Genomic DNA, 10,160 nt, shown 5'->3' with positions numbered 1-10,160 from the left:
TGAAATAAGCCAGACACATAAGGACAATTATGGCAGGTTCTCACTGATAGGAATTACTTATAATATGTAAACTCATAGACGTGAAATATAAGGTACCAAGATATAGGACGAGGTTTAAGAATGGGGAGTGGTTGCTTAGTATGAGCAGAATGTTCAACTAGGATGAACTTAAATGTTTGGAAATGAACAGGAGTGTTGGTAGCAAGATGTGAGAATGAATAACAGTGCTGAATGGTGTGTGAATGAGGTGGAAAGGGGAAGCTCAGAGTCATATATGTTACCAGAAGGAAAGTGGGAGGTCAAAAGATGGGAATGTATAAAACTGAATCCTATGGTGGGCAATGTCCATGATCAACTGTACAAATACTAGAAATCGCTTCCATGAACCAGAACAAATGTATGACAATACAATTAGAAGTTAATAATAGAGGGGCATATAGGGAAGAACTATATACCTATTACAAACTATATACTACAGTTAGTAGTATTTCAACATTTTTTCATAAACAGTAATAAATGTACTGTATCAATACTATGAGTCAACAATTGAGGGGGGTTGGTTAGGGATGGGGAGGATTAGAGTTTCCTTTTCTTTTTTTCTTTTTTCATCTTTCACTTTATTTCTTGTCTGGAGTAATGAGAGTTTCCTTTTCTTTTTTTCTTTTTTCATCTTTCACTTTATTTCTTATCTGGAGTAATGAACAAAAATTAAGTGTGATGGATGCACAGCTGTATGAGGGTACCCAGGGGCAAGTGATTGTACACTTTGGATCTTTAGATAATTGTATGGTATCTGAACAATCTCAATAAAAATGAAAAAAAAAAAAAAGAAAGAAAGAAAAAAAATTTTAATAAAAAGAATATAAGTGAAATGTGGAACTGCTTCAAAATGACTGATATCAGGATAACTGGAGTCCCTGAGGGAGAGCTCTGAGAGACACAGTGTAGCAGAAAATATTTGAAGAAATAATGGCTAAAAACATTTCAGATTTGATGAAAACTATAAACCCACAGATCCAAGAAGCTCAACAAATACCAAGGACAAGAAACATGAAAACCACACCAAGGGATATCATAATCTAACTGGTCAAAATCAATGATAAAGAGAAAACCTTAAGAGCAGCCAGGGGAAAGAAAAAGACATGCACTACAGAGAAGCAAAGGATTTCTCATCAAAAACAATGTAAGTGAGAAAATAGTGGGAAAACATCTTTAAAATGCTAAAAATAGGGTGATGAAGTATATTGGTAATGGATGGTGATGGTGAGGGATGGAAGGTTATGTTGGTTTTAAGTCATTACCTTGACAGGATCTTATGCAACAGATGGTCATTAAGACTATGGAACAATAAGGAAAAAAAGTATATGATATAATTGTAAGTGGAAATAGCAGGGCATAAAAGTGAACAAACACTGTCATAACCACCAGGCAACAATAATGTGCATAGGTATAGGGTGCATTTTTTTGTTTTGTTTTGATATTGGGTTTTGGGTAATCTTTTCCTCTCACATTTGGTTTTTTTTTTGCAACATGACTGTATTGTCTTTGAAACATACAAAATACTAAAAATGATAAATGTCACTGATAATTTCTTATTAATAAGTGAGCTCTGGTTAGAAAAGATTTAGGAAATGGAAACTCTACCTGCACTGTCCACTACACTAGCCACATGTGGCTCTTTAAATTCTAATTAACTAAAATAAAATAAAATTAGTAATTCAGTTCCTAAAAAAAAAAAAAAAAAAAAAATAGATGGTTTTGCAAGTGATGATGATGAAAAGAGGAAATCTGACCTAAGTGATGTAAAATGAATAAAGCTTCAAAAGTTTGAGGTGGTTGAAAGCAGGGAGAGTTCTGAGTGTGAGTATGTGTGAGTGTGTGTGTAATCATTTTGGCTAAAGCCCACAGTAGGAGGGAGCAATTAGCTGCTGTGTTACATGTATTTCTAGTCTCAAGACTATTTATTTATTGAAGATGTTTTGTCTTGATCTGAAGTTTTATCACATGAACATATTTGATAAGCCTTGTTTCTGATGTACAGGGCAAGAGCTGTTAATATCAATAACCAATGTAAAATTCAAGCAGCTTTGTTTACTCAAGGAAGAACCTTTACTTAAATCAGTATGTAAGCAGCTTCGGGAATAGAAGTATAAATAGAAACACGATCTGTAGATGTGAATGAATAAAAGGAATAAATGATGTGAATATAAATTGGGGCATTTCCGGGACTAGTTATGGGATCTTGGGCAAGGTGTTCACCACCCTAGAAATAAAATGGGAATATATTTTGAGGGTTAAAGGAGATGATGCATTTGGAAGTGCTCGGTACCTATTGTTTTGAACATTCTCCCGTTATTCTGATGCATGTTTCTGAGCTTGCGGGCAAATAAGTTACCATCTGGAAGACAGGCTTGGTGATGAATGGTTGGTGGACTGAACCAAAACTTTGGAGATGGGGAGGGTGATGCAGACTCGAGAGGTAAAGGAGACGAGTCGTGGCGTCCAGTGAGATGGGGACGGAAGGCGGAAGGGAGCCCTTGGTGCTGAGTGACAGGAGGCCAGGTGTGCTCATGGAGGATGGTGGACGCAGCCTTGGGCTTGTGCCCGTGAGGTGCCTACAGGAGCACCTGTCCAGGGAGCACCTGGGCAACGGGCCTCGGCCCGAGAGAAGTTCTAGGCAAGTGAGGGGCTGGGAGCCCAGCGTGGGGTGGAAGCCGGGGCATGGCGGAAGGCAGGGGACTCTGCAGAGGGCAGCAGGGCAGCCACCAGGACTCAGGACAAGGGGTGACAGAGGATAATCTGGAAATGGAGGAGAGGAGGCATTTAGGGAGATGGTGCCCACAGAGGGCAGAGTCGGGTGGGGTGAGGACTGAGGGTGCACGTGGCGTTTGGTGACGGGGAGGTCGGTGGTGACCTGGAGCAGATCAGCGTCGTTGGGGAGCGGGGGAGGTGGCGCCTGGCTCGGGGGGTTGCGGAGGGAAAGGAGCGGCTCTCATGCTGCGGGAGATGTACCCCATGGGAGGGAGCCGCCCAGGGTCGGGGCACAGGGGGCCTGTCTGGTGCTGAGCCGAAGCACGCGCTAGAGTGAGAAGGGCGAGGAGAGGATAACTTAGGGGAAGGAGAGGGGTTCGGTTTTCTCCAAAGAAGAGAGGGGGTGCCACCATAGGTGTGTGCACAGCCAGAGGGCGGGAGCTGGTGCATTTGGGCTTGTTCGCCACCATCCTTGTAACGGAGAAGCACAAACAAAGAATCTGCAGGGTGGGGAATTTGTGCAAATCAGAAGCAGACACTCAGCAAAATGCAGAGACATCTTGTCTGATGAGGCCGTCTTTCCAGTGAGCTGTACGTGCTCTTCCTTAGAAATGGGGGCAGATATTATGACCACCAGACCCCCTTTCACCTCCAGATTCAGGAAAATGCCTCGTAAATGCTGTTTGGAGAAAAGAGGCTTAAAAAAAGTGGGCTGCCACCGTGGGAGCCTAATGCCCCGGGGGTGCGTGGTGCTTTATGGACGTGGCTAAACATTCCACTCCTGAAAATATGCCAACATGAAACTCAGGAAAAGGTTTTAAGAGTGTTTGTTGACAGAGCTGATTGTTAGACACTTTAATTTGGAAAATATTTTGGGGTAGGGATTTCCTTTCGGGTCCCCTAAGAGGTAATAGAGACAGATCTGGAACATCTTCCCCCGTGTTCTGGAACAAGGCCGGAACGTCATCACTAATTGGATTGTGGTTGGGTTAACAAAGAATGCGCTGCAACTCTCTCCACCCCCACCCCTCTCCCTGTCTCCATCCCTTTCTTCCTTTCCCTTTGTCTGTGTGTTTCATTCTCCCTTCTCCTCTCTCTTTGAAAAAGCATACGGCCTAACTTTATTATTCATTAAATGTTTTGCTTCATGTGTTAATGTTGCTCATAAAATGTTTTTAGGTTTCTAAAATAAGAGGGACACACATACCTCCGCCTCCACCTCGTTCCAGTTGGGTCCTGTCTGCTGTGATTTTCTGTCTTTTAACGCTGTGCATCTTTTCTGTTATGATGTCTAGAAAAGGGTCTCTGTGCTGAATCCCAGCCCGAGTTCAACTCAGCCTGCAGATTTCAGAGTTTAGCAGCTTCTAAGGAAGCATGAAAAAGACTCGGTGGTCATATGAAAAGAAGGGAGGGTGAGAAGCGAGTAAGCCGAGTAGGAGAAAGGGGCCCCCGCCCCGCAGAGAGGAGAGAGGTAGGCAGGAGAAGATGGGGCACTCAGCGGTTTCAGGGGCAGGAGGGTCTCTGGTTTTCACTCTACCCCTGGAAACGCTGTTAGGTCCAAAGCCCTGAGACGAACACCTGTTACCGCCTGAGAAAATCCAAACGGCACATGGAGGTGCTCGTAGAACTACAGTAATGAAAGAGATGTTTTTCAGTTCAGAGCACGAAAAGGAAATGTGCCACCCAGACAGTAACACCCACCTCCTCCACTGTCTCTTTAACCATAATCAGCCTCTAGGAAGAAGGCAAAACCAGGAGTCTCCAGTTTGCAAACCTCACTCGTACCAAAACTAAAGGACGGTTAGGAACTTGAGATTCTCCCAGTCTGTGCCTATGGGGTGGCCATATTTTATATTTCATTTGCACTGCATTTTCTTCTCCCTACACATCACTTTCCAAAAGATGATGTAGGGGAACGTGGGAGTGAGATCTCAAAAATCCAGGGGCTCTTCTTCACAGACAGGGAGGGTGCAAAGGAAATTTACACCATCCTCCTTGGCTTTGTCCCACCCCGGATGGTTATAAAGTTCTCAGGTCCATATTTCCAGAAGGGTCTCCACCTGGTTCTTGGTGGCTGTGGCCCCACTGTGAGTAGAGCTCTTCAGAGTGTGCGTTCGGTTAAGATGGGCTCTAGCCCAGATGTCTGGAGTCCTTGGTAAGCGAGTGAAGGTCAGATGGAGGGGGAGCCACGGGGAGCAGCAGAAGCCGAGGCCAACAGAACCCGGAGGAGGAAGGAGAGGACATCCCCCTGCGATGGAAAAGCCAAGGACCCCAAAGATGGCTGGTGGCCAGAAGGAAGCGAGCCTTCTTAAATTCCAGTTGTCAAGCTGCCCCATTGCATGGTATTTGTTTTAGCAGCCGGGAAACTGAGAGTCAGGTAAACAGATTCTTCCTCTCCCACTTGTTTCTGGCAGGAGCTGGAGCCCGAGTGCCCTGTGAAGGGCTTGGTGGTCTCGGCCTGGCTCACCAGTGAACCTCCCCGTTAACACAGGGCAGAAATGGAAGGACCCGACTGCCTGGGAGAAAAGCCCCTCCCGGCCCTCGAGGTTGGGGTGCAAAGATCAGAGCCTGCAGCCACTCAGGGGAGCTCAAGATGGGGCCCAGGGGTTAGGGGGAGCAATGAGCCACTGTTCCCAGAAAATGCATTCTGCCCTCTTTGCAGGTGACCCCTGCCAGCCAGGAGTGACGCAATAGCCTTGCTGCCTTTTTTCAATCCGCAAATGATCTACAGCTTCACCCTTTCCACGAGCTATGGCGGGCGTTGCGTTTGGAGCCGTCTCCCTAGGCTTTGGCTTGTATGAACTCCTTTCTCCCTTTTCTTGAAAAATATTTCCATTCACAGCTCCTAAATCATTTCAAAAGATCTGCCTCACGTCCTTATTAGTCAGCGGTACAGGGGACGATGGTATTAATAGTACCTTTTATGTAGTGTTGCAGTTATTTGACAGAGCAGGGTCCTGTATGGCGTCGCTGTGGCATCTCACACCATATCAACTGCCAAGACGATTTGTTCCTGGAGGTCAGGGGACTTGCCTGAAGTCACAGGAGGCAGAAATAGACACCAAATCCAGGCTGCCAGACCTCTGGTCAGCCAAGCACACTGTGAGGCTACTGCTCCATTTAAATAGGGGCATGTTCGGTTACAGATTTTAAATACCCAACGGCAACGCCTTAAACCACTAGAGCAATGGTTCTCCATGATGGGGAGGGAGGTGTCCACACCCAGGGGACATTTGGCAGTGTTGGGAGACAGTTTCGTTTCTCCAGGTTGGGGGTGTTACTGGTGCCTAGTGGGGGGCATTCAAGGATGAGGCTAAACATCTGACAATGCACAGGACTGCTCCCCATGAGAATTATGTGGCCCAAAATTTCAACTCCGCTAAGGTTGAGAAATGAAATAGGGATTTATTTTACCATATAGCAAAGAGTCCACAGATAGAAGGTTCCTTCGCTTTATCTGTATCCAGCATCTCCTCTCATTCACTTGGCTTTTCCCTCATGGTGACAAGATGACTGCTGCAGCTCCAGCCACTGTGTGCGTGTTCATGGTCAAAAAGTGGAGGAAGTGCAGAAGGCCACACTATCTGATCCATCCCTCTTTTCCCCAGCATCTCTTCATCCCCACCGCAGGAACATATTGGTCAGAAAAGTGTCACAAGTCCACCCTGCTGCAGGGAAGTTTAGGAAACTGAGTTTTTAATGTGTCAGCCTTCATGTAGGGGAAAATCAGAGAGAAGGAGGCTATGAAAAACTATTGAGTGTGCCATAGTGACTATGTCAATAGGTCTTCTAAATGACATGTCCTGTGTTTACAGTAAGTTGATCTTCTTACCATGAGCAAATATGATTTTCATAATAATTTTTAAATTGTGAAGTCACCTTGATGTAATGACACTATTACCTGCAGTAACAGTACAGGAAGGACAGCCCCTTTTCAGATCGAATCTAAGGGAGTTGGTTTGTATAGTATTTCTCTCCCAAAGTATTTCCATGAAAATGTAGAGATCAGACAGAACGGGATGATTTAAAGTATAAAGTGAAGGTCACCCCTTCCCAAGTCTCACATATGCCTTTATTTCTATGCCCCATGGGTCACTCCTCTGAACAGATTGCTTTATATCCTTCTAGAAATTTCCTATGCATATATGAGAATGCATACAATATATATGCTCTCTTCAAAAACACAAAACAGAATCATATTTCATTACATCTCATTGTGACTTGCTTTTACTTTAATAATCTATCTTCACTGTCTAACAACTTCATTTTTCTGAACATTATTCTATGGTGTGGATGTGCAGGGGCTACTTGTTATCAAGCATTAACTGGCACTGCAGATTAAAAAATCTATTTATGAACCCACTTAGAACTAAACCCAAAATGTTACAGTTAATAGAGAAAAAACAAAGTTTGAAAATGAAACCAAGCTTTATGAATAAAATAAGCTTATATTCTACTCTAACAAAATGCCAGCATTGCGTAAGTGTGATTGTGAATGAGCGCTTCGAGGAAGCAAAACTGAATCAAGTGTTGGTTGTTTTAGGCAGAAGTTTCCTGACAGAGTTATATGTTAGCAGGATATCCCATGCTCAACTTGAAGTCTGAGATTGACATCAGGGTCTTTAAAAGGAGCGTGTTTGCAACAATATTTTGGGTCTCGTGCCTCTTTCCAAGGGTTTCTCAGAATCCTTTGATATTGAAATCGTTCTCTTTGGATTTCTTATCCTTCCATCACCCTCTCCCTTCTGTCTTTTTACCTGTGAGCTATTGCACGTCCACCAGTGACTTTCTTGCAGAGACCCTCGCTATGCATCAATCTTTCACATCACTTACTCTGACTTCATGAAACCCTGCGTTTTTTGCATGTTTTTTAAATTTCACTTTGTAATTAATTTGCACGGCATTTGCATTGCATTATAGACTTGGAAACTAAGTGGACTTGATATCAAATGAATGTGACCTGGTACCACGCAGGGTGGGATGTCTCACAGGTATTCACTTTATAAGGGGTTAATTGATTAGTGAGTATTTTCCTCTTAGGATCATGTTTGCTTCCTGAACTAGTCTCTCAACTCTGGGGACTCAGTTATTCAGAAAGTAAGAACTTGGTATATTTATTTATTCCCTCAGTCCTGTACTAATGGATATCAGGATACTTAGTTATTAGAATATTTAGGATGGGATATTTGCACCAACAAATAAGTACTTTTGCATATCTCTGTAAATTCATTCAACTTTATCCAAAGGCTGCATCCTCACTGGAAATGCTAGGAAATACTTGTGTTTAAAATTTTGGTGGGTATCATCAGATTACCCTCAGACAGGCTGTACCAGGTCAGTGAGCTCCCGACTGTGTGATGGAGCATACTCCCCACACCATGACCTGCTTGGAGAGCTACCCAGCTTTGTAAGTTTTGCAAAAGTCAGAGGTTAAGAAAACGGTATTGCATTGTTTCGAACTTCTTGCATTTTAAAACTTTCAATAATTTCAAGTGGTGACTTTTGACTGGAATTCAGGAGAAAAATTAAATAATAAATTGTTTTATTTCCATAAGATCATCTATTTTTTTTATTTACTCTTGCAACTTCTTCTTTTTGCTCTTCTAGGGTCTTCTTCATGGCCTTTATATCCTGTGCCATGCTCTCATTGTTCATCTTTAGTTCTTTCATTAATTGCTCCGAGTGCTGTGTTTCCTCTGATCTTTTGATTTGGATGTTTGGGTTTGGGTTCTCCATATCGTCTGGTTTTATCATATGCTTTAAGATTTTCTGTTGTTTTTGACTTCTTGGCATTTGCTTTACTTGATAGGGTTCTTTCAGGATATGAAAAACACAAGTCTCTAATTTGTCAGATCTACAGCTTGGTGGTGTACACTGTCTCTAACTAACCAGCAGATGGCGTCCAAGAGTCACCTATTCCCCTCAAGTCAGTTCTCCCCAACTTTGTCTTTGTGGTGTGTGGGGGTCTGATTCTTGTGGGGTTCAATTGGTGCACTAAGTTTGGGTGTGTTGTTGGTACTGTCTGTCCTGAATGTGGGGCGTGTGTCTGGGTGGTTAGGGAGGCAGGGCAGCTTTAATAATCAAACCTCCCAGGTGTTCCCAGAGATTTAAGGCTATTGCTAGAGTCTAAACTTTCATTTCAGTCTCGCCACAGATCGTCTCTGCCGCTGACCCGCAAGTCCTTGGTATTGGTGTAGGGTCCCTGGGATTTCCGAGTGGGTCCCCCTTCCCAGCCGTGCTCTTCCAGGACTCTGCTGAGGGAAGGCTGTGCCACTTACAAGTGTGCACCGGCCCTCCAGGGAAGCCCTGGGCCGCCGGGCCATGCAGGGGTGCTCCCAGCCCGCTGCAAAGATGGCTGAATGGGACGTGCTACTCTCCCCCTCCTTGCACAGCTCCGCCTTCCCAGCTCCGGGACAATTAGCTGTGGGTGCACTAAAGGCCACTGTCCATGGCCGATATTGTGGTGTGTGCGTGTGTTGCGGGAAACACTCCCCGTCACACTGGGACCCTTGGTGCAGCTCTGGGCTGTGGCTCCAGCCCTGGGCAGGAGCGTCCCCAGCCCGCCAGGAAGATGGCTGCAAAGGGTGCAGTTTCTTTCTCATTTTGGCCCCCCTCTGCCCTCCTGGCTCTGAGACAATTAGCAGCGGGTGCGGAAGGGTTATCTTCCACACCGGATATTGAGGCGTTCGCAAGGCCCGCTCCTGCTGCGCTTCACTGTGCGGTTCTCGCCGCCGTATCTGCAGCCGCTTTTGGGTTTTTTTAAAAAGAACTAGTCTGTCTCCAAACGCCAACCCACAGTTTCCCCACACTGCAATGTGGCCGCCAGACTTTCAGCCGGCTCACTCACTCGTTTCCGAATGCAGACTCCCGGTTTCACCAAGTGCACGGCCCCTGTGGATTTAGCAGACCTTGTCCGGCTGGTGCATTGCTGGAACTGGTGTTCTGGGTCACTTTCTGGCTTTTATCTAGTATGTTTCACGGAGGTGTTTTTTTTGCCCTGTCTCACCTAGCCACAATCTTAGGTTCTCCAATAAATTGTTTTAAATGATAAAGCTTTACCTACCTCTGTGCCCATATACTCTGACTTTTCCCCTCTAACTGGGCTGGAATGGTCCACCCAGCTCTGTGGCCCACGCGTAGGTCCTAACTCTCTTGCCTCAGGACCCCCTCCCGCCTGTCTTGTCTCTCTCCCATGTCATCCTTCTTTCCCTTGATTCTCAATCTCTCCCACCATCGCTCAGACATGCACTATTTCTCCCACCTCCAAACAATAATAACTAAGTGACCTCCTGGGACCCCATTCTCCCAGCTGCCACCCCCTCCTCTTTCCCTTTCCAGCAAGTCTCCTACTGAGCATTGGCCACACTGTCGCTCATTTCCTGCTTTTATTCACTCTTGACCCTGTTCTA

This window comes from Choloepus didactylus, chromosome 23 (assembly GCF_015220235.1).
Source record: "Choloepus didactylus isolate mChoDid1 chromosome 23, mChoDid1.pri, whole genome shotgun sequence".
Taxonomy (NCBI): Eukaryota; Metazoa; Chordata; class Mammalia; order Pilosa; family Megalonychidae; genus Choloepus; species Choloepus didactylus.
This window is presented reverse-complemented; position numbering follows the sequence as displayed.